Consider the following 25,356-nt stretch of genomic DNA (forward strand, 5'->3'; position numbering starts at 1 on the left):
TGACCAGAAAATGTTTCCACCAATGTTTCATTCTAAAATTCTTTCTAAGCTACTGTTATATTGTTGGCTATCTCATCGGAGTATACAGACTCGCTTCTCTTGAGAGCGAAAAGTGCAGTTGTTGACAGTCGCGTTAGCTTCCGTGCTGTGTCTTTTACGTGCAGTGCCGGCATCGTGGACTGCAGAAAACAATTACCGCATTCTCTTGTAACAGTTGGTTACCGCGGAAGCTGTGTGTCCTGCATCAGTTGCAACAATTTCGGTATCATTGAATTACGAACAGTGAAATTTCCGCATTCGGGTATCATGTTGCTTGTCCAGCAATCAACCGCGTTGCAATTGTTCCGGGAGCATCAGAAGTTTAATTTTCAGTAACGCAGCGAACATTACAGGACTGAGAGAAACATAGGGTGATTATAAAAGGACTTTGCAATTTTACTTACATAAAGGATTTCATTGAGAAGGCTTGTAAAAGTAGCGGAGGTGTCATCATGCAGCAAAATACTGAAGGTTTCGTCGCATACACTCACTTCCACTTTAACTTACTTGAAATGTTGTTTCGTCTCTAAAAATAATGTAAGTAATGGCTATCTTCCTCAGTCCGATGCACCATTTCTGCACTAAATGCGTTACGATGTCTGTGAGGGCGTGTAGATTGTCAGTATGGCTTCTCGTGCATTCTTTATTGTAAACTTTCCAGATAGCTCACTGAGGAACTCCAATCACACAGGGCGCACGATGCGTTGATTTCCTAGGACTGCGAACACAACTCTGTCTCACTCGCTTGATGACAGAAATTCATGGGCTACCTGGACATTTGTTACGTCTAATACTGCAACCAGTTTGAATGAAGTTCTGATGCCGCTTTTCCTACGAGATGCCACCTTAACAACATGTTTAAATAATTTCAGTAAAACTCCGTATGTAAGTGAAGTTGTAAAATCCATTTAGAATCACCCTGCATACCGTGAGTAATTATAACTCACGAGTGGAGACAACTTTTTTCGCACTTCGTGTCGCTAGATCGACAGCCAGTCGACAGTCACACGTGGTCTCGTGAAAACCGTTGGTAGCAATGAAAGGATGAAGTACACTTTTAAAGGCGAGAACTGCGCCACCTGTTATAACTAGAACAAATTATCGGAGCTGTGACTTTCAAGTGACTGAACAATTAATCGAACTGACTAAAACCCTTGACGACATATTCCATTGTACTCTAAATAGATTATTTGGCTGAAGTCTTATTTAAAGATTACATCAGTTATATGATAAAGTCGATTGTGAACATTTCAGATCAATTTACATTGATTTACTAGCGTTATGTACTTGGATCTTATCAGATAATCGTCGAAATCAATTTGTGAATGCCCGTCCTGCCTACAGTTAATTAATAAGGTAGTTGGTGGTGTCAGCATCAAGACAATAAGTGCCGATAGGGAACAAGTGAAATATGCTAGCCACCTCCCTGTGTATTATGTATGTATTACGTAATGTTCTGTGCAGCAACAGTGACCTAACGAGATGGTTTCAACACCCGGGCCGCTTACATTTACATGCACCAGAAATCACTTCAGTAATTTGCCCTCGAAATTACTTTGTTTATTTTCAGTTCTTTAAAATGGTGCTGTGATTTTCTTGGCACACAAATGCAGACATACATAAGACAAATTCCGTGATCCTTTGTAGAACTGGAAGGAAATTCCAGTGCTGAAATACACTGGTTGTCGAAATTTTTGTGCTGTTGTTGGTCTCGTTTGAATTGGGCGTCGCCCAGAAATTTTCATCATTCTTTAAGGAAATCAGCGTAGCCGACGCAAGCGTTTAGAGATTTTTATGCTACTGTCGACGAAGACGTCACGTTTAGTCACACGGAAAGCGTCAGAGAAATGAACTGACCAACGAAAGGAACGAACACTGCCACTTTGGACTGAAATGTCCGTTTTTAAGACTATCTTCACTGGTGGAAAATTTCTTACAGTTTGTTTACTTCTTTACAATGTTGTGATGTGCGTGATAATAACGTCATTTTTCGGCGCACTGCAGCAAAGAACGACGCTAGTCCATTTCTATTAATCTGAACAATTTTGTTGAAACTCCGGACCCTCTAAGTACTCAGTAAAATTGAAGGACACAAAGACGCTGCCTGACGATTAACCGGAGAAAACAAAGGGAGTGTAGTATTGATTTATTGTTGTATTACTTTTTGCAGACGTAATGAACGGAAACTAGAATATAAGGAATTCAGCGACGCTGTGTTTTGTAAGTGAGTATACGAAACTTTTCACGTAGCGGGTTAGAGGAAGAAAGGTGATACATCAAGCTATTAACGTGAAGTCTGAGGTCACTGCAGTCGACGACGAAAAGTGACTCTAGCTTTTCCTCCGTGACAGTGAAAAATTGCCTAGCAGCGAGACGCTGTTCCGAAAGTCAAGACGTCGCTCTCCTTGCAAAGCGCTGAATGAAAGAAAAAGTTTTCAAGCTACAAAATAATTGTAAATAATTGCAATGAATGCAAGCAAGCAGCTACCCTTTTGTTGATGATAGATGTGGCAAAACGAATATTTTACACTCATTTGAGAACGTCACCTGTTTCAATCGTGTGACATGACACTTAACAGTGCGTAACAAACATGAACCTGCAGTGTAAATAGTTGCAATCTGCAACAACAAAGGCACTTAGTGACATATTGTTTAACACTATAACGTAAACTAGTGCACAACGCAACCTGGATGTAGGAGAATGAAGCACCAAGGAGACTTTCATGCTGAGGCTGCATACCTAACACCAAGAAAGAGACACTAAAAAGTATCAGAGCATCACTTGAGAGGAATAAATTTAACACCCGGCTGGCAGAGGACAATACCCATGAGCCAAAGGGATAAAGAGGATTAGAAATGTTAGGGATGGAATTCAGATAAAGGGGAACCAGGGATGGTAGCATCTAGTTAGAAGCTGAAAATTACACGGAAGTGTGTAGCAGAGCACAAGGCCTAAAGATCGTCGAGGGCATAGTATGGAGGCAGACAGTGCCTAGAACGTGTAGAGTCTACGAGATTTTCTAACATGTATGACAACGTTGACGTGTAAGGTACAGGCACCCATATGACACTGCCAACTTATTCCATTCCTCGTAAGCAAAGACATATCAAAAAGAGAAGACGATTAAAAGAAACAAGAGTGCATTGTAATGCAAAATCATGCTTTGTACAATGCCAAGAGTGAACAAATTTGGGTAGGGTATATTGATCGATTAGTGTCTACATCGTATTTTCTTCCACCTGATGAGCCGGCCGAAGTGGCCGTGCGGTTAAAGGCGCTGCAGTCTGGAACCGCAAGACCGCTACGGTCGCAGGTTCGAATCCTGCCTCGGGCATGGATGTTTGTCATGTCCTTAGGTTAGTTAGGTTTAACTAGTTGTAAGTTCTAGGGGACTAATGACGTCAGCAGTTGAGTCCCATAGTGCTCAGAGCCATCTGAACCATTTTTGCACCTGATGATAACTGGTGGCATGGGTAGAGTAGCGTATTAAGTGCTGCACTCCTGTACTGTAAGTCCTGGTTTCGATTTCGGGTGGGAAGAGAGAATTTTCCTCGTTTCAGTCCGTCCAAAACGGCCCCAGGTCCACTCAGTAACCTATAAAATTGGGTATTGGAGTTCTTTCCCCATGGGATAAAAGACAACCGCAGCAAAGGACTATTTTGGAACATACTCAGTGTACCAATGAGTATGCGTAAGCCTTAGAGAAGAATCAACTGTAAGAGCGGAAGAATGTATGCATAATGTAAAACATATATGAGTGACTCCCCATTCGTTAGTGTTTCTTTCCACCTAGTGTTCGTTTTCTTCTTCAGTTGCTGCTTAACAGGTATATGTGAACCCTCTTTCACTGCCAGTGGCTATCTTCCCACAAAGTTTTACTCCTCTGTCACTTCCTTCATGTCAGTTTTCCATTTCGTTTCTTTTGTAACCTAGTTATGCCTCATGTTCTGTTAACCAGCAGGACTAATAACCTCAGCAGTTGAGTCCCATAGTGCTCAGAGCCATTTTTGTTAACCAGCAGATCGCATAATCTACTTTACTTGCACATTAAGCGTAGATACTACGACTGCATTCTTCGTAAACTTTTCCTCACTGATTTTCACCTGCAACAGCTCTTGATATTTAAAGCAACTGCATACTTTCCAACAGCTCCTTTTACCCTAAAACCACTAAAAAGAAGACTAGATCATTTCACTTAAGTGTTTTACAGCTCCTAGTGTAAATTCTTAAAGTGCAAAGTTTTATTAACCAGAGAAGTCCTCCAGATCAATGTTTTTCCACATATTTCTTCTATGATAACCGGAGTCACCACATTGCTGTCATTGTCTTCTTATTCATCTATAAATTCTTGCTATTCTTCTTTGAGTATGTCAGTCGGTATCTCACTTACCATCCTTCTTATGTCCGTCTGCCCTGGCCATACGATATTTGGCCCAGCGCTGGCTACTACCGAAACTAATGCAACTTCCCTGCCACGTTATAGACTGACTCACTTTCGCGTCTGTCTTACCTCCGTTCTTCGTTACCGTTCGATAGTAGCTGACCACTTCGCCTGTGCCTGTTCCGTTTCGAGCCAGTCCATAATCATACGCTTGACCACTGCTGCGACCTCTCCCTTCTGTTTCACACCTCTCTTTGTCCTATCTGAAATTCCGGGATCCATAATTATCCCGTTGTGTTCATGGGAATATTCTTGCCATATCTCACTTCCTCCACCGGCGTTTTCTCTTTGCTTCCCTTGTGAGTCTTCTGTTTCATTATGCATAAATACTTCTCGTACCTGCTTTAAAATTTCACTTATTGTGCCAATTACGTGACTATGAACTTCACGCACAAGCGTTGCACCACCCACCGTACAATGTGATGTTCCTCACACAGCGCTCCCTGATAATGATGTCTCTCTATTTTTCTGAACACTGAGAAGGTCCCACCATATCTATAACTGTATGCATGGATGCAAAATAAATTTAAAATTTCGTCCGGGTTGATTTTTGAGCACTGTTTTGCCAGGAACATCATCTGAAACTCTGTGAACGAGCAACTTTATTTTTGTAGCAGTTTTACTCCAGCAGTGTTAGCTTCGGGGTCCACGACGTAAATGAATTCGGTCATGTCGTTCCACACTTCTAGCAGTAAACTGCGGAAACTGCGTATGAAAGCAACCTGGAGTAAACTGTCACTCGGACTGAGCTTACTGAATTTACAGCCATTTACAAATTCTACTTGCTGGTCTCCCTTCTCCCTGATTTCGGTATGGCTTGCAAATCATCCCACTTCGTTCTTCACCTTCTCAGTTACCGTTTGCTCAACGCAGCTGTCAGTAATCTGTTGTACTTTCTTATCGAAATGTTTAGTGTTTCTGCTCCTCATGTGACGTTTCCTATTTTCCTATCTTTAGAATAAATTCTTCCTACTGTTTTCCACGTACTTCCATCACCTTTTAAGTATGAATATCCACCTCAGCTTATTTTTTTATATATCTTTGTGTCTTGTTCTACCTAACTTAAATACGTATTACACGTTCCTTCGACTTCAGCAACCTTCTCCTATATGGTTGCGCGCTTCTTTTCCTAATCACGTCTGAGCTCCAAGATTACCATCTGTTGTTTTTCATCACAGTTCACATTTAGATATTTTTGACTTTCTTTAAACGGTTTTAATTCTGGTTTCTGTTTTAATGACTCTTTAAATTTCTTTTTTAATTCATTTTCAGCTCCTTTTTGACTTTACTTCTTTTAATTCCCTCAAGATTTCTTTGACATTTTCCTTTCCTTCCTTTAAATTCTTTGCGATTTCCTCTTGACTTTCGCTTACGACTTTTCTTATCGAGTGGAGTAGCGCTGACTGATACCTGGGCGTACTTGATGCTCGGTTTCACTAAGTGGTGTTTCATCGAGCTCTTCCATTTTTAGTAGCGTCGAAGGTTTACTCGCACTTAGTTTCATCGTAAGTTCAATGTCCATTCTACTCAGTTGGTCGCGTCCTCAAAACCGAAATCCTTGCTCGGTAAAAAGGGAGAATACGATAGTGTCAGATTCAAAGTTCCACGAAGTTACCTAGTGACATTTACTCTCTTTCGGACGAAATTCTTACAGTCGGAAGTGCAGAAAACAGGGCTAACTGTCTTCCCCCACATAGTTTCCGTCATACACCTCATGGTTCAAAAGTTTCGCCTAAAACAGGAAACTACAACAGTTTTAATTTTTGCATGATTATGTACGTTACTGCAACTATTGATTGTTAAACAGTTATGTGCTGCTGACAACGCCCCGCTCCGTGTGTGTGTTGCCCTGTTGATCGTCTCGAGCTGTTGTGTTCCTAGATGCTGTCGACTGCCTTTCCGGCGATGGCACGCTACTTTACCCTCTCTAAACATAAAGACCTCACTCTATCATTCGTGGCTGTTTCCCGTTAAACCGTTTCAGTGCATATCGTTTCAACAGTTTTTCACCGAAGAGCAAGTGCCCTCACAGTAAGGCAACTGTAACTCGTCCTTACCTCATTTGATATTAATATGTGGCGATAAGACGTAGGTGGCGAATGGTTAACCGATAGAACGCGCTTCGTTGCAAATGTTTAACGTTTGCCTAATACCAAAGTCAGTCTCTTTGCTTTATGAATATTATACTTCCTCATAATTCAATGCAAAAACGTTGCTTTAAAAACACAGCAGTATGGATCATTTTACTTAATTTGCTGCTTTCTTTTAGGTGACACACTTCTTAACAATTTCTAGACCTAACCATGCCAATATTCACAGTTGAATCCATTCCAGTTTCTCATTAAAGTTAGGCATTTTCCGAATAAATCTTTCACGGTATACCTGGCTACGTTATAATTTTTCTAATTGTTCAAATAATAACGTTCTCATCAAGGGAAGCTGCTGTTTAAGAGCGAGGGTAAAGTTTCGTTCGTCGCCGGTATTCACACCCTCCTTTTGCGAATAAAATGAAGTATTACTGACCATTACCCAATCAGTCGATTTAATAATTCCAGACTCACTATTCGTCACTTTAGCAAGCTGATAAATAATTCTGATGCGTCGTAACTACAAGCGACTGTTCCAAACGAAACCCGAACAATGACTCAACCCTCCATCCCGGCTCAGGATCTGAAGCATTTGGACAGTTTTAACCAACAGCAATACAATGCCCATGCCGATGATAGGTGCACTCTGCTGCCAAAGTTACACAGAACAAACTCTGCGTACCGCGTATAATTTACTACGTCGACTCTCTATCGATAGTAATACACCTTAAAAGCATTTGAGGTTTATAACTGGTGTGACAAGTGAATAAGAGAAGCCATCAATAAGAAAGTGCCCAGAATTTTAAATTGAAGATTTAAAATGACCTGTTATTTTGAAATGTAAATGGAAGCTACATACGTTACATGGCATAAATGTACGATCTGTCCATATGCCCCGGCAGGCCCACTGGTGCCGATCGGCTGCTGTGCCCTTTGTCAGTGGCAACACTGGATGCAATACGGAGGGGCGTACGAACGGCAGTCTGCTCTTCTGGGCGTTATGTTTTCTTGACAACGAATCGCTGCTTCACATTGAAGCTCAGTTGGTATCACTGGAAGACAAATGCTAAGTAAGAAACACAAAATTTCTGTAAGTGAATACTGATTTTCATTTGAAATGGTGTAAACACACACATACTTACAAATAGAATGTCATGAGCATCATTCTCTCCGAGTCCTATGGTCTGTGTTTAACAGACAATGTCTTTCGAATGTGGTATGTTCGTATCTTTTTTCAAGTCTGAGCAGTGGAATTCTTTTCTGAGAACAAATGCACAAAACACGAACACGATTTCAGACTACAGAGAAGGGCATTAGACAACTAGGCAGGGTCTGCAACTGAGCTCATTCTAAAGATCCGTTCCAAACACTACGGATTTTATGTGCACCAAGTGAGAACGTTTACTAATGAGTATTTTTATACACATCAAAAACAACATTAATAGCTGCTTATACAGCTCTGTCTATGAACGTGAACCAAGTTCCGGAATGAACTTCCGTTTACTAATAAAGAATAAACATAATACTCAAAACAAAACCGAAAAAAGTTAATAAACTACATAAAGAGATTACACGTAAATGATCTGTGAAACAAAACATATCGTACAGTGAAGGATTACTTAGATAAGACTGAGTGGGGATATTTTTTTGTAAATGTAACACAACTAAATAGCTACATCTCAGTAGAACATCGATCACATGATAAAACAAGTTTACTCTATTCTATACATTATTTTCGGACCTCATGCACCACTAGTTCTCAGTAATACCTGAAGCTTTCGACTGCTACCATGATCAGAAGACTGTCGTTACTGCTGCCAAAGACGCCTTACACTGAGGTGGAAGTCATGGGATAGCGGTATGCAAATATACAGACGGCAGTAATACCGTGCACACGTGGTATAAAAGGGCAGTGCATTGACAGAGCTGTCATCTGTACCCAGGTGCTTCACCTGAAAAGGCTTCCGAAGTGAGTACGGCTGCCTTACGTGAATTAGCGGACTGTGAACGCGGAATGCTACTTGGAGCCAGACCAGTGGGACATTCAGTTTGGGAGATCGTTAGGGAATACAGTATTCCTAGATCCACAGTGTGAAGAGTGTGCCGAGAATACTAAATTACCTCCTTCCATGGATAAAGTAGAGGCCGACGGCACTTCTTTTCACGAACGAGAGCAGTGGCATTTTGTAGATGTGTCAGTGCTAACAGACAAGCCACAGTGCGTGAGATAACCTCAAAAATCAATGTATCACATATGACAAAGGTATCCATTCGGACAGTGCGGCGAAATTTGGCGTTGATGGGCTACGGCAGCAGACGACCAATCCGAGTGCCTGTCGTAACAGCACGACATACGATTGTCTTTGGATCCTAGATGACTGATCATATTAGTCACGATTTTCGTTGATAGGGTATGTTGCTAGGGTTCGAATGTGGTGCAGATCCCACGAAACCGTAGACCCAATTTGTCAACAAGGCACCGTGCCAGCTGGTGATGGCTCCATAATGGTGTGAGCTGTGTTTACATGAAATGGACTGGGTCCTCTGGTACAGCTGAACCTATCATTAACAGGAAGTGGTTATGTTCAGGGCACTTGCACACTATCTACGGCCATTCTTGGCTTTCATGTTCGCAAACGACAACGTAGTGTCTATGGATGTCAATATGCCATGTCACTAGGCAACATTCGTTCGCGATTGGCGTGAAGAACATTCTGCACAATTCGGGCGAATGTTTTGCCATCCAAATCACCCAACATGAATCCCATCTGACATTTATAGTGCACCGTCGAGACCTCAGTTCATGCACCACATCCTCCACCTGCTACAATTTTGCAATTATCGACGGCTGTAGAGGCAGCATGACTCAATATTCCTGCACGGAACTTCCTAACTGGCAAGGGCGAATTGGCGCACTACCTAGAGAAACGCGGAAAGTCAGTCACGAAGTCTATAGGCAGCTCTGATTGAGGCAACACTTTTGTTGAGCAGGAGAAGCCTCGCCTGCAAATTCGCACAAAATGCCTCTGATGGACACTACAAACGGCTTACAGCATAGCTGCGAGTTCTTGGGCTACTGTATGTAGAATTGATGACTACAAGAAGAGAAATTAAGGCCATACAGAAAGAGACTTGGAAGCCATACTGTGAATAGTACAGCCGCCATAATTGTTCGTCACATCAAAGCCTACAGCCATCAGATAAGACTTTTTTATAGTAAATTTACTTTTATACAGCCTGAACCATTAATTTAAACTGTGTTTTAATTATCACTCTTGAACTAAAAGAAACTGGTTCACCCTGTTATTTCATCATAATCATACACCTATATAAGGTTCCATCCTGGTATTTGATGAATGCGAGTAACCTATTTTACAGACTTATGAAGTGCCAAGTTAATATAAAGAGGCATCATTTAAATTATTTTGTGTTTAATCTTATTTATGGCAAAGTTTATAGTAAAAGTTTGCTTACGTCAAATTCAGTCAGAGTGTAGCAAAGTTACTACACTCTGGTAAATGACTATACAGACTTAGTTCAAAGAATAATAGCTTTTTAAAGTAAATTCTAGTAAGATAGAGGTTCTCTTGAAGCAAAATGATTAGTATGAAAGGTGCTTTAGTATCTAAGTATTTTAATATTTAAGTTTGTTTATTACAGAAAATGATTTTCTATATGTTCCCCCTGGCAAAATTTTTTTTTATCTTACCTCAAATTATCTACTGGGCATTTTCTCTTTTTAAAACGTAATGTATAAGAGTGCAGTAGTCAAGAAGATTTTACAGTGTCTCCACCAACATTGTTTACGTGGAGTAATATTTAATTTGAAGAACCAAATTAAACTGTAGGAAGAAAGTAGACAAAATTCATACTTCTGCTTTTCCTGTACTTCACTGTTTCATTGCCTGGATAAGCTGGCGACCATTAGTACATGTTTTAAACCTCTAACTGAACATGGAACTAAATTGTCCTAGCTTCAGCATAATATTTATAATGTATTTCTATTTATCTGCTGGGTAAAATCTTAGGGATAGAATTGAATAGTCTGATTTACTTATCCATTAGACACAACACACTGTCAAATCATGTAAAAGTGTAATTCTATTGATTAGCTTTTCCTATTAACAGGACTATCCTCCCATAGTGTACTTTATTTGGAAACTAAACTAAATTTTAGTAAGAAGGTTATACTTGGCATTTCCTGTTACGGAACTATTTGTTCTGTTGAGGAGCAATACACTTGACAACATAGAGGCAGGTTGCTTTTTTTGTTATTTAGGTTAAGGCATTCTGAATTACAATAGTAGTGATAGAGTTAGACATGTCACGTCGAGTTGCTGCATTTCGCCGGGAAAAGAACTCCGACACGTTATTAGGAGGTATCGCATGACTGTTTTTACCTCAGTGTATTTAGCCCGAGGACGACGTCCAATTCGTAGGCGACTGCTTCTGGCTGCTATAGGCTGTGACGCCACTGCTCGCACTGGAGCATAAACAATGCGCTGCCAGCATTGACGTTGGCACCGTCTATGGAAACATAACGTAGTTGTCGTCCAATGGGATGTTGTCCACGTCTGTGTAAGACCATCACATCAGACACTTGCTCCTTACGAAGACAACGTTTTAATAGCCGAAAGCTCGAAGTTTTACCAGAACCGACGCGAAAAGAAATACCAGAATATTTGATATTAGAGATTTTTATTCTGGAATGTCGTATTCCCAAAACTCTGCAGAGTATAATACAAACTGCTTATCCTCTGCCAGAGGTCTACACCTTACTTGTTATCGAGGGATTCTAACTCAGATTTTCAGTATAGAAAATGGGAAGTCGTGTACCCAGAATGAAAATCAAATGTCAGTGCTATGATCGTGATATCAACTGATAGTGTGTTTGGTGTCATAGTTTGAAATTATATGTATAAAAGTATGTAATTCGTGTTGTAACCGTCAGTGAGTAATGAATGAACAATGAATCACTAGCCTCTCACATTATTGAAAGATTTCTTTCCAAACATTATTCTACGCTATGGATGGAGCTAATGAAGTAGAGCTGTTTGTGGCCTTCAATTCGGAAGGATGGAGGCTCCAGTCTTCATCCGCCGATCTTGATTTAGGTTTTCCCTAAATTACGTCAAGTGAACACTGGATTGATTCCTATTATAAGGCTACGGCCGACCACCTGTGGCATCCTTATCAAACTCTGTAAGTCAAACATTTTTCTGAGACAAATGAGAAGCCACAGCAAATATCCAGTTTAGTAACCTCACAAAGAAAGAGAGCTTCACTAAATCAAAACCATGTTTGTAACGACGGAATCGAAAGGCTTAAGAAATCACAATTTCAGTAATAGTAATTAAGGCCTATAAATCAATTATCTAAAATAACATTGAAATTAATCAGGTACTTCACGTTATGAATGCAGCTTTTTAGTGTCAAATGAAACCAGCGATGTTACCCCAAAGTATAAGACCATGGAATGTCCATCTAGTCAGTCTGTAATAGAACTCTAACAGCCACTACTTGACGGGTTAGAATTTAAATGCTCGTTTATGTAAACCGTTTTATTTTTGCAGTACCATCAGAAGTCCAGTATCCCTGTAAAAAGTATTCTCGGGTGAATAAAACTACTACTACTACTACTACTACAACCACTACCACTACCTTATACGGAATAGAGGATTCACAATATTTTGTCACCATAAATAAAAACCATGCCACGCCGACAAATGTTGCCAGAAGCTGGTAATGGTGACAGACATGTCAGGATAATCGAGTCCCTAAAGGAAGTTAATGTCTGCTGCAGATGGCTTGCGTCTCTCTGGGGCGTTTGGCTCTCCAGCCTCCGTGCGTGTCCCGGCAGCCCCCATCGATCAGACGTATAGAGTGCAGGCGTGGGATAAATGGTCCGGTCGGTGGAAGTCGAGAGCGCCAGGCTGTCATGAGGTTCCAGGTGGTATAGCTGCGGAATAAAGCGCAGCATGGTACTTTGTGAGCTTTCTATGTTGGCAAGCATGTACACGTCAAGCCTGAGCTGAATGTAATCGTAGAGAATATGAATACTGGTAATACACAGTAAAGGGTACAAACATGTGTCAGAAGTTCAAGATATCGTGATGAGATACTTACCATGTAGGTTTATAGTGGTTCGTTGATTTCGGTTTAGTGATCATAAACGCTAATGACGCAAGACATGAATAAAGGAATAATTATTTGAAAATAACTCAGTTGTTTAAATCTAATTTCAGTAGCCATTTTTGAAACAATAACAGGAGACTAAATGACAACATTTCTAGAGACATTGCACGGGCTGGAACAATTAATTTGTACCCAATAATTGTTAATGAACTGTCTGATCATAATGCACATTTAATGGATATACACAGTATAGCAACCTACAGTCCTGATGCAGCTCTGAGGCTTATAAGCGAGGACAGGATACAATGTTTTGAGAGCCAATTGAAAGAGGTGGCACAGGTTGAGGCGTATACAGAAAGAGAGAGTATCCGAAGTATATTTATTCCAAAGTAAATCTGTATCCGTATTTAAAAGTGGTTTTTCTGAACACTTAAACAGAAAGTTCATTAAAAAAAGTAAGCCATGGACAGCTGAAGGAATTAAAATCTTAAATAAGAGGGGAAATACAGACCAGAATAAATCAAGATCCGACATTACTTGCATACTACGAAAAGTACTGCAATATTTTAAAGAAAGTCATTAAAGTGTCAAAGAGTATGTACATCCTGACGCAAAAACAAAATTGAAGCTTTATGGGATATTATCAAATGGAAGACAATACAGTCATCTAGTTTCTAAGACACAACAACAATTAAACAAATGTTTTGAGTGATAATTTTCAAGCTACAATTACTGTTAAAATCATTTGTTATATGTAGCTGTGAAAATAGATTTAAATGGTTCAGGTGAAGAAGCAAGAGGATATAGTAAAAATTTCGTTTCCCAAAACGTTATGCTAGTAGAAGTAGCACAAACTTTCTTCACAGAAATTAGTATACTTGTTAAAATTCTAAGAAAAAAGGTCACATGAGGTTGATGGAATTTCAAACATAATTCTGGAAAGTTGCTGTAACTTAATAATTTACGTTCAGTCAAATATAAGATGCATCACTGCGACAAAGATTTTTTCAGAGATATTAAAATATGCATAGGTTAAGCTTCTTTATGGGAAAGGTGCGAAGGAAGGCTTAAATACTGTATCATCCAGTTTCCCTGTAAACATATTTCTCCAGAACATTACAAAAATGATTTACTTAGGAATAATCTCCCATTTAAATAGACACAATTTATATATCCTATCACAGTTTGGGTTTCAGAAAGGTTTCTCAACTGAGAATGCCATTTCTAAATTAAATCTCCAAATATTAAATATCTTAATTAATAAAATATCGTCTTCTTGTATTTTTGTAATTAGTCTTAGGTGTTAATTATGTAGATCATGGTACACTGCTGGAAAAGTTGTATGGCATTTATGGTTTCACATTCAACTGGTGTGAACCACATGTAACAATCAGAATGCAAAAAGTAAAGCTGAACAATTCAAACAATGTTGGAAGGTAAGAAATTTGTGACGTGACATATCACGAAGGGAGTCCCATAGGGAACCATTCTGAAACCACACTTGTTTTTTTTTTGTATTTGAATGACATTCATCATTCATTTCAACAGCCAACAATTGGAATGGGTATTTTCTGCAGACGATCCTAGTGATATAATAAATCTCATTAGAGAGCGAGCAAAGAAGTAATTTTAATGATTTATTTCAAAGAAATGTGAAGAGGGTCTCTGAAAATGTACTCTCACTAAGTTTTGCGACAATACTTTCTGGGCAGCAAATAGTCATATCACCAACTGATAAAGTGCATGGACTGGAGTCAGTAAACAAGGTAGGATACTCCAAATATTTGGATGCATATATTGATCAAAAGAAACATATTTCTGCGCTTCTTAATCAGTTCATTTCAGTTTGTTTTGTTCTTCATAATACTGCTAGTATTGGAAACAAATGATTAAACCTTCTGAGATATTTTGCAAATTTCCACTCAATAATGTGATGTGGAATAAATTTCTGCATTAGCACACCACTTAGAAATGAAATAATGATTGCACAGTAGCGGGTGTCCATCCACAGCCCTCATGTAGATACCACTTCAAGCAGTTATGTATTGTAAGTGCACCATGTTCACTAACGAAATTCGTCGTAAAGAAACCATCACAAATCTCATAACTACAATGCTAGAAGGAAAAAGACCTTTATTACCCGTTACTACAGTTGTTATTGGTTCAGAAAGCAGTTCAGTACCAGAAACAAAAGCTGTAGGTCATTAGCTTAATGTAACATCTTAGCTCACTAACTTCGCACACTAAGTAGCACCAGATTTGCTACAGGGAACATAGTAAATTCATAAATAACATAATAAATCTTTGTAGTGGTTTATGAAATAACACGTACCTCCACTTCAGTGGCGCTTCGTGAGACCTGACTCCGGTAACATTAAGCTGTACGGCTAATTCATCATTTCATACCTCTCTAAACGGTATAGTGATCACCAGAATAATTATCGCCCTAATAATATTAGGTCTAAGCTTTGCTCCCGCCGTTTCGCAATAGATGGCAGTAGTGAAATGTAGTGGTGCATATCGTTCGTCGTAAGTGTTATACAGTAAGCTTAGGCATTTGAGAACATAATCCCATCAAAATATCAGTCGATTTTTGATTGCGTCATAAAGTTATTCTCGACTGAATACGTCAACTTATGAGCCCAATTATCGTCATCTGCGGGAGATTTTAATTTTCTGCTTTGATATGAATAAATCTGCCTCTGAGGCTCATAAAAAGCTGGGTAAGACATATGATAAGATGCCTGTTAGTGACAAAACTTCACAGAAGATAGTTTCCATGCTTCAAGAATGCTGATTTTGACCTGCATGGTTGTGAAAGAGAGAAAGCTTTCGATGCTTCTGCAAACGACGGGAACAATCACAGGAGATCGTTATCGAAAGTAAATGGTGTGTTTGAGCCGAGCAGTGAAAGACAAACGGCCACACTACACCGATAGACATGAAAAAATGATTTTGGAGCATGATAGTGCACGACCCCATGTCGAAAATCCCGTTAAAACATACTTGGAAACATTGAAATTGGAAGTTCTACCCCACCCGCTGTGCTCTCGACATATTCCTCCCACCGACTGCCACCTTTCTCGATCTACGACACACGACCCAGCTGTCTAGCACTTGCGTTCATATGTACAAGTGCAGAATTGGATCATTCATGGCTCCCCTCAAAAGATGCCCAGTTTATACACTGCGGGATTCGTATGCTGCCCTAAAGATAGGAGAAAGCAGTGACCAAAGGTGGCCAATACTTTGAATTATAAAATTTTTGTTAGTTTTTCACGATAAAGTCTCGAACTTCAAGAAAAAAATGCGGAAGCAAAGCTGTAGATCTTGTACGTTGATGAATTTGTTGTGCAACTGAACGCTATTGATTCGAGGTCACAGGGCGCGCCGTTGCATTTCTGGCATCCAACTTGGTGACCCATACGAATGAGTTCAGGTACTAAGGCAGAGTCGCAGGAAACGGTGAAATCTCGAAGTCTGAAATCTGGACGTCTGTTACTCGCATGGCCTTTGTGCACGAGATGCTCCATGAAAAGGCGTAGTATCAGACAATCTTAACGACTGCTATGTTACAGTTCTTTGAGATTCCACAATAACTCACAGTCAGACATTAATGCAATGGCACAACCATAATTCAATATCTTCAAAAGTATATCTGTATCTAAACAATTTATTGATTTACGACTTCTTTCATATCTTTCTCATTATACAAATGTTAACTCGAAAATTATTTTCTGCACATTAGCACAGCAAATGAATACAGCATCAATACGTTATGTTGACATACCAGTGAAGATATTTAATGACCAGTTTACTATTTTGCCAATAACTTTATTTAAATGTTGATTGAAAGTACTAGTGATAACTTTAACTATGCTAATTTAAAAGTGCTCAGTTGCATGTCCTGGTGGACACCAGAATTGAAGAGACAACAAAATACGCATCTGTCAAGCAGGCTTAAATAACTGCTAATAAAACATATAATGACAATCTCTTGATATGTATAATGGGCGTACTTGCCCACGTATGCTGGCTGATTTACTTATGAATTAACATATTACTTATATTTACTGTAAATGATCTGTTGTAACTGAATGTTTATGACATTACTGTACTTAAATATTATTGTAATACTCGTATATTACTTTGGTCTGGGAGGTGGTCAGCTTGAATCAAATCATGTCTCTAGAGCTTAAGAACGACGTATTTATGGTGGGGAAGGCTTGTAGCCAATGAAAAAGTAGATAGTAGCTGAACACAATGAGAGTCTAGTGAAGACTAGGGATTCTCTAGTGAAGATCTCAAGGGAGCCATTCTGGACTTTATGTCGAGTTCTTGAAGAACGCTATCCTGCTTGTGGCAACATTCGTCGTCCGATCATGAAGGTGTTTGATTTGGGATGGGAAATGGCTGCTACAATACCTTAACTTGTGAAGGATATATATATTTCAAGAGATCTGAATGTGCTCCAGCGTAGGACTGTAACGTTTTCCGCTTGTATTACGGAACTGAGGAGAGACTGAGTATTTGGTTACTATTCTTTGTGTCATGTAATAATTTGTAAATCATCAAGTTAAAATTTGATCTCCTTTGAGCTGTTGAATATTTTGTGTATCGTCATCACGTAATTGCCTTAGTTTTCAGGAGTCTTTGATGACTATTTAATATGTCAATTTTTCTCCCATTCTCATGTCCCTCTCAAAGAAACTCTGCTGCATTTGGTAAGGGTATTTTGTGTCTTTTAATCGAACCTCGTAGGTCCGTTTCCCGTTTATTTTAGGTATTACTTCTTAAATAAACAATATTCAACATAATTCTCTGTCGCTTACGTAAATTATAGAATTACAATAGAACTATTTCTTTTACAGTATTCCTTTATCTCTTATATTTCTGTGTATTTTATTATAATCATTCTAATCTTAATTAACAGAAAAATTTAGCAAAAGAATAGAGTACTTTTTAGCCGCTGTCCCTCGATCTGCTGTCTTCGACTTCTCTGATGTAAGACATTGATATTATTCCATTATATCTACATGACCGATGCAGCAGTCAAAAGATCTTTAGTGTAACGGCGACTGTATTTCGGGTTTCCTTAATAATTAATGTTGACTTTTTGCACAGTCGATCACCCTTCATTTGTTGTTGCATTATCGAAGACAAGATAGTTAATAACACCTTTGTATGTTAACTGTTATTACGACGTCCTGTTTCCGAAGTTGCTACTGATTCGCACTGTTTCTTGTGTTATTTCTGTCCGACTGGAAATGAAATGTTACATAGCTTTCAAGTCACAATTTACGCTTCGTAATATTTCATACTCGAACCTTCCGTCATCCAGAAATACAGTTTGCAGCTTACCTATGATTATCGTTGAATAATACACACGATATTGTGGAAATCACTTTAGTCTTTTATTAACAGCAATTAATAATATTTAAATCACCATGGATAATTGCGTTTTGTATATAGAGAAAGGAGGGTTGATTCTACAATTACTCTCAGCAATTACAGCAACTAAAATATCCGTGCTTTTTATAGTTCGCCACTCAAAGACATTATAGCAGGGACTAAGGTTAAGTACTATACGTCGATACAGTCATTCAAACTTCGTACACTTTGACTTTTGTAAAGCTAAGTGTCTAATTTCGTTCTCAGATTCAATTTAACGTCCCTTCGTATCGTACACTGATCCTATTATCGGTTATTCGGCATGTAATACAATTTAATACTGAGCGCTACTTTTTCTCGCGCACACAATTCCTCTGATATTCTTAGTCCGTGACCTTACAGCAAATGTGTGTCCCCTATAAATTAACAATTGTCAGTTTTCTTGTAGTTTAACAAATGTGCCGTGATATCTTCCGTAGCATATCACACGGAAATTCCAGCTATATCGCACACCACAGCTACGTAGACTTATCCAGAGCGCTAAAAACAAGACAAGAGGACCAACAATACCCGTGGATAGCTTTTATAGTAGAACTTAGAAATAAAAGTTACTGTGTTAAACCCTTTTTAATATCTCTTAAGCGCTATTTTGCTGTGGGCGTTGTTCTGATGAGAGATTATATATCGATAATTTTAGTTAAAAATTTTTTAGTGACATTAAATATTTTAGATATTATCGATCACCTCTCCCATATATGCGAATAAGCCTGATAATAATGTTATCAACAAAAAGAGTGATTATAACTTGAAGATTCCCGAGAAATAATTTTGATATCATATGCCGTAAAACTCATTAATGGGTTGATCAATTTAAAAATACACTCCTTCATGCTGATGATTCGCCTGTAGTAACTCTTTCTGCTACTACATTGTCTTGTGGTGCAATAAAAGATGTTTTTAAATTGCTTTCTAGAAGTAAAAGCTAAAAAGTTTTCCACGTGGCAGTCCTATGGTTTGTAAATAATGCTGGAAATTTTCAGGCTATGCAAATTGATGGGGCATCACTGTTGTCAGCTGCAGTGGGACACTAAGCGGAATCAGCGGCGACGAACGAAGATACGTACCCGATCGGGATCCGAACTCGGGATCTCCTGCATGCTAGACAGGTGCGGTAACCACTGTACCATCTGGGACACAGCGTTATCGGAACTGCATGGACTATTTCGGTACTTCCCACGGCAGATCCACACGCCCACGGAGCGCCACCTATCCGCAGTCCCTGTCCATTATACTCCCGTCCGCTACTTAGAGATTCCCACAGGAGGTCGACGTATTTGTGAATTCGCACTGAAGAAAGTGAATCCATACAAAGAATTTTCAGATTGTTAAGCCGCTAGCTCGATAGTTGTGCAACATCAAAAAGCTTATGACCAGCGTTAAGCTGATACGTCATGGATACCTTGCAGTTGGAACAAATATATAAAGTTGTTGTTGTGGTCAACAGTCCTGAGACTGGTTTGATGCAGCTCTCCATGCTACTCTATCCTGTGCAAGCTGCCTCATCTCCCAGTACGTACTGCAGCCTACATCCTTCTGAATCTGCTTAGTGTATTCATCTCTTGGTCTCCCTCTACGAGTTTTACCCTCCATGCTGCCCTCCAATACTAAATTGGTGATCCCTTGATGCCTCAGAACATGATATATAAAAAGGGACAGTCAAAATTTTATTTCCTGAGAAGACCATACAGATGTAACAACAGCTATTACTGTTCAGATCCAGGATACATTCTGAGTTTTCAAATCATGGATTTCTTTTCAGACATCGTCGCTGCAAAGTGCAACTCAGTGGGACTGTCCGTCCTTGTATTCGAAACTTCGCTGCTCAATTTGGAGTAATGAGGAGAATAAGGGAGTCAGGAATGTAATGTGCAACTTCGTTTCACCTAATCACAGTAACTGATGCAATCTTGATATATTCACTACTGCTTTCTTTATTGAAATATAAGGAACATTTCGATACTCGTATCCGGCAAGAAACCGCAGAAACCTATTGTTTCCCATCTCTTACAGCTACATCCACGGTCTAGGGACAATGTACAGGTAATACTCTACGAGCTATTGAACGACTGACAAAAATTAATTTTACATCACGTACAACGCAGGACTCCATGTTAAAATTAGAGAATATTAAACAGAGTCACTAAAAAGAACATGAAGTCTGATATGCTCAGGCACCGATGAAACCTGGCTTAGGTATCTGTGACAGACTTCACCGTTTACACGTTGCATGTTGACAGTACCTCTAAAAGGACAGTTGAAACACGTACCACCGAATGAAACTCTGAATATAAATCTCGCCTCCTGGCAGAATAAGCCACGCTTTCAAACGCGGATAAAGAACGTCGCGTTTAAAACACTCAAATGGTCCGTGGGTGACTGTCAGTCCGATTTTAATGAATACAAATAGCTAGTGAACTAAAAGAGTGAGACCAATTAAAGTTTACCATGTAACTCGTGTCGCGATCAGGATGAAGAGCACTGCCAAACTGAACTGCAGCCAAGACGACTCTAACGTAAGACGCGTTAAGATAGGACGACGGGCTGAAAATAGAAACATCACACATGATTGGAAGGCAAAATTATCTGTGCCCTATCACCTAGAAACTGGAGATATTAATAAGTGGTCCACGTTAATATGGTTTTTCACTTCTGGAACCTATCTGATACAGTTCCGAACTGTTGTTTGATTGATATAATTCGAACTTACTGAGAATCGGAACAGATGTATGGCTCTGTATGGGACTTCCTTAGATATAGATAACAACCCGTTGTTTGTAACGACACAAAATTCAGAAATGTGTAGGTGATTCCGGGACTGCCGCAGCAAAGTGTTACAGCGCCGCAACAGTTTGAAAATTTTGTTGTTGAACTAGTGGATAACTACGGAGACTCCTTGAGAGTACCCGCGTACGGCACTGTTGTCTGTAGGAAGACTGCGACTACAGAAGACCACCAAAACGCTGGAGTAACTTCAGCGAACGAACGACTGGTAGACAGACTGGCAGTTGATCCTGAATGAAATTAACGTATTACATACAAATAGGCTAACACATGCATTACTGTTCGATCACACTGCCGTCGAAAAACCGCTGGAAACGGTTACTACTGTAAAATACGTAGAAGTAAAAATCTGGAGCGTTCTAAGAGAAACACTAGAAAAACTGATGTCAGACAGATTAAATGAGAGGATTTTAAGGACATTCACCCACGAAATAGGTGGCTTACAAAACATCTGTCGTACCGTTTTACGGGTATCGTGCATGAATCTGGGACCCTTGACATCTAGGATTAAGGAAAGACAGAAAGAAGAGCCAACGGCGATCGGCGCGTTACGTCAGGGATGGTTTACACGATGCAAGACCACAACGGAGATGCTCAGCTAACTTCGTTGGAAGATGCTACTACAGAAGTTTTACCTATCATGGAAATAGATCATAATGAAATTTCGAGAACTTCTTTTTCAAGAGGAGTCAGGCAACACATCACTTTCTCCCTCTTACGTCTCACTAAATGATCACCATCAGAAACTCAGAGACATTAGATGACATTCAGAGCCATGACGACAATCATTAGAACTTTTCTCCACATGTGCCACTTGTGAATGAAACGGGAAACTGTGCGAAAGGGGGGGGGGGGAGGGGAGAGAGCAGGAAGGAGGGTACTAGAAGTACCGTTCGTCTCATCGTAAGGTGGCTTGCGGAGTATAGATACCGACATAGATGTGAGCAAGTGACGCTACAGTATCAGGAACATGTTCACGTAATTATATGATTTTATATGTCCGCTGCTTTCAGACGTATTATAGACGGAAGTAGGAGAATGTAAAAATCATTAATGCAGAAACTTCAGTACCATCGGTAAGTTGGTAAGCACGGTCAAATGCCGTAACTGCTGGCGAATCCAGCTGGTCTTACGGTTATTGTCAATGAAACATTTCTGTTCCTGACACATCGTCCATACATATGCTGTACGTCTTAAGAGGTGCTCCTGGATTCATTCTTACCAAAAGACGGCTCGAACATCAGAAAGAGAGAGACAGACAGACATCGAAATACATAAACATAGGAACAGTTTTTAACAGAATAGAAAAGCCATGGTATATGGACGTTAGCCCTACAGAATTGGTGGATATTTTACCTTAAAAAACAACAGTTGAGGCCGGCCACTGTGGCCTAGCGATTCTAGGTGCTTCAGTCCGGAACCGCACTGCTGCTACTGCCATATGTGTCGAATCTCTCACTTGGCATGCTGTGAAAATTTCATGTCTCTACAATCAGGCCGGCCGGGGTGGCTTTGCGGTTCTAGGCGTTACTGTCTGGAACCGCGTGACCGCTACGGCCGCTGGTTCGAATCCTGCCTCGGGCATGGATGTGTATGATGTCCTTCGGTTAGTTAGGTTAAAGTAGTTCTAAGTCTAGGGGACTGATGACCTCAGATGCTAACGCCCTTAGTGCTTAGAGCCATTTGAACTATTTTTGAACAACAGTTGATAGTAACAATTGCTATTTTTTATCTTTAACAAGTATTATCTCTGCCAGTCACGCCCGGTTTTCCCCTTATTAGGTCTCTCTCCGACGTCCGGCCCGTCAGTCGCGAAGTCGCAACAGACCCAGGAGGACCTCTAAAGTAGTGTGAGAAGCTCTGGACCGTCAGAAGCAGAGTTTCATGAACCACAACCATATAACTTGAAACACTTACATTTAATGAAAATAGTGAAATGCATCAGTTAGATGCTACTCAGTTCCACTAGTGAGTGTCTCTCTCCACTAAGAACAAAAAACTTGTGTGGCATGTAGTAAGTACCTATGGGACCAAACTGCTGAGGACATCAGTCCATACGCTTACACACTATTTAATCTAACTTAACCTAACTCACGCAAAGGACAACACACACATACACATGCCCGAGTGAGGACTCGAACCGCCGACGGGGAGAGCCACTCGAACCGTGGCAAGGCGCCTCAAACCGGGCAACTAACACGCGCGGCTCCAAAATTTCCCATAGCGAGTAAACAGAAGGGTCAGGTAGTCAGGTAAGTATTGGTTGTTGTCAGTTAATCGATGTTGGCCCTCTACTTAACGATGTTCGCGAGTTCACATTTTGACACATATTGCCCCACTGAAATTTTCGTAATATGAATCGAAGACAGGACTTGTCAATGAAGCTATATGTTGATTCAAAAGGGCACCATAAGCGTTGGTAACCTAATGGCTTATAACACAAGGCCAGCTGAGGCTTACCTAGAACACAGTGGCCTCATTAGGCAACGCGAAGTAGACGAATCATCAGACAGGTATAAAGTGCAGCTACAGAATTATTTGTGATTAGTAAGAGAGGGAATAAGTTTGATATCGTGCATTATCGGAGATAAATAGAAATTAATTTTTAGAATATTCCACGGGCTGCTATTATTATTATTATTTGAATTGTATTCATATTAATTTTCAGCAACTGTAACAAGGGAAGATGTGAAGCGGAGGTGGTCATTTCTAAAGAATTCGTTATTACCAGTTTAGCAATGCCGAAAGTTCACTTAGGCCAGTTAACGCTCCAGAAGGCCTGTAAAGTAGCTTTGTTTCATTAGGTGCTATATTTGGAGAGCATACGCAGTCAGCTGTACAGTTTTTTATGCATATGCATTTGTGTGCGTATACAAATACGTTGCGTGTGTTGGAGAGGAGGAGGAAACAGAACGAGTGGGAGAGTGGTCGGGTTAATTGGGTACATGCGTGCGGCGGCTGGCGACGGCCTGTAGTGACCCAGATTCTGATTATTAGTTTCAAAATTCGTTTTATTAAATTTTTTTGCTCAGTTCTCCTCTTTGCTGTTGTTGATTAATTTTCATGAACTCTGAGTTGTGACATGTGTTGTAGTCAACCAGCAAAGCTCAGTGTCCTTTTTTTTTATTTACCCAAAAACTTGACCATGTTACATCTGTGTACCAGATTCGATACACCCGGAATTAACCCGTTATGTAATGTTGTTTCTGTAAAGTTTTGTCTTGTCTTGTATATATCTGCGATTTCAGTAATCAGTGCAATTACTATATGTAGTTAACTTTATGCTATACAACTACGCAATACAGCTATTTCGCGCGAATGATAACAGTCATTTGTAGCCTTTCATCGTATAAGCTGTACGAAGAATATATTTAAAATACGCATAAGAACATGTGACATTTTAGTTTTACTTATACCTTTAAACGTCAGTGGCCGAGTTGCTAATCGTCATGTTCGTTTTAATGGTTTTGCTGCACCGTTCTACGGCTTTCCAGGAAAACATTGCCGTGATATTCCTGTTCCACAGTAAAAACATGAATTTATATTCGATTTTATTAACGCGATCGATATAACTCACAAGAAATTCCTTGAGAGCGAGGTCACAACTTTAACCTTATGTAAGGCTCATTTGAAAGTGTTGTTTTAACAGTTATGACAGGAAAAATATTACCTGCTAATGATTCACCGTATGTGTCAAGCGGGCAACAGAAGATGAATGTCCGGGAGGTGCAGAGATCAACCTTCTATGGGATGTACGTGTTACACTTCACAAATTGGACACTGTCAACATTCAAGATATGTTCAAGACAAATCATTAACTTGCACCATGGACACCGAATGAAAAATGGCGAGCCATCGAGATCACAAAGGTTCGCTCCATCAAGATCGGAGGTGGAATCCTTGCGTGTTGCAAACAGTGCAGGACGTTGAGCTGAATGTATGAATTCTCCGCCCTGCGAACTTTCCGCCCCACTAGAAATCTGCGACCTCTCCGCCTCGTCCATTGTGGCCCGTTCTACCTGCAGCCGGACCGTCCTAATCACCTTGCTCTACCTGTTCCCTGTACCCGGCCGAACTCCGCCCGCACAGTCCAGTCTGCCTGTTAGTATCGCTCTAGTTTTCGTACGCTTCACATCGTGCCACTTGGATATTACCATCTCGGTAGTTGTGATATGGAAGTTTCAACGAAAGTTTGTGGTAAGCCTAGTTGCCACTATGATGGTTATTCTTACACAATGAAGAAAACGAAGGAAGATGGAACTGTGATTTGGCGCTGTTCAAAACAGAAAGAGGAGCACTGCCGAGGAAAGCTTAAAACCAAGGATTCTGCAGTGCTCTTTTCGCACGAGCATCAATGTGGAGCTCCGGATGACGCAAGGTTGCAAGTACAGAGGACTCTGAACCAGGTAAAGAAGAGGGCA

Source organism: Schistocerca americana, chromosome 3 (genome assembly GCF_021461395.2).
Source record: "Schistocerca americana isolate TAMUIC-IGC-003095 chromosome 3, iqSchAmer2.1, whole genome shotgun sequence".
NCBI classification, from domain to species: Eukaryota; Metazoa; Arthropoda; class Insecta; order Orthoptera; family Acrididae; genus Schistocerca; species Schistocerca americana.